This window comes from Amphimedon queenslandica, unplaced genomic scaffold (genome assembly GCF_000090795.2).
Source record: "Amphimedon queenslandica unplaced genomic scaffold, v1.1 AMPQUscaffold_811_Cont27173, whole genome shotgun sequence".
Taxonomy (NCBI): domain Eukaryota; kingdom Metazoa; phylum Porifera; class Demospongiae; order Haplosclerida; family Niphatidae; genus Amphimedon; species Amphimedon queenslandica.
The window spans coordinates 1-1,058 of record NW_003558840.1 but is presented as its reverse complement, the minus strand read 5'-3'; the positions used below and the strand labels follow the sequence as shown (position 1 = coordinate 1,058).

General features: G+C 32.9%; 1 long non-coding RNA gene across 2 annotated transcripts; it reads left to right on the top strand.

Annotated features, from left to right (window-relative positions):
• Positions 1-7: 7 nt before the first annotated feature.
• Positions 8-1,011, top strand: LOC109593579 (uncharacterized). 2 transcript variants are annotated; one of them, XR_002191045.1, is made up of 3 exons: positions 8-137; positions 413-805; positions 849-1,011. It is a non-coding gene; the product is annotated as an uncharacterized LOC109593579 (long non-coding RNA). The 2 variants fall into 2 exon arrangements; XR_002191044.1 differs by having other exon boundaries at positions 413-1,011.
• The last annotated feature ends 47 nt before the right edge of the window (positions 1,012-1,058 follow it).

Here is a 1,058-nt window from a genome sequence, read left to right as displayed (position 1 = left end):
AGAAGCAGTGAGACCTTGTTTTATGTACATTCAATTATTCTATTTTGTATTTATTAGGATGTGTCAAGATGAACTCAAACAATGGAACATTTTATATAATTTCTGTACTTGTTGGATGGGCTGAAGCATTCATAATGGTATGTGATACATACACGTATGTAATGTACATGTATTTGAGTGAATGGAACACTTTTTAATTGTAATGGAACTGAATTGTCACATGTCTATGTCACTGACTCACTGATTGAGTAGAGCACAAGTACATGTATACATGAATGCAGTTGACTAGTTATATCATTATGTTTCAAACCCATTACCGATGAGTACTGACAATTATTAATTGTGTTATAAGTTTGAATTACCATTACATTCACTCCCTCTTTTTGTCCTTTCTGTTTCTCTATCTTTTTAGTGTCTCCATATCTTGTTATGCCAAGCTTAGGACTGATGTCATCATTAATAAGTCTTAGATTCAAGCAAGTTCAAGTCGTATTTACCTCTTCATATTTGAGTGAAAAGACATCAAGATCACATTACAAACATTGTTCTTTTTTAATAAAAATAATTTTCATAAATTGTCTTACAAATGCAGCGAATGAACAGCAATATACGGCAGCGTATTATAATGCAAACACAATTGAAGTCCATATGAACTGATGGCAAATCATTCTACACATCTATCAATGCTATGCAGCAACAGAAATGTCAAAGCTGTCTATAGGGAAGATCATTTTGATCCAGGAAAAGAGAATTTTTACACATTGGCTCACTACAGAAGTTGGATTATAATGAAGAATTTTTTCAAGTGTGTTAGCAGTCTAAATCTGATTGTTGTTTGGCATCAATAGGTAGACATGCACAATTGCTTGTTATAAAAAATTAAAGTGCTAAATTTGGTTGAACAACTGCAGAGATATTCAGGTAAACATGCTTTATGCATACTTAATAAGGGGGTGGGGCTGAAGGTTTTTAGCTGAAAACTCCAAGGTTTTACATCACAAGTCCAAAAAACTGGAATGATATGCTTAAAACAATAATTAGCTAGTGCTACAGTGAGG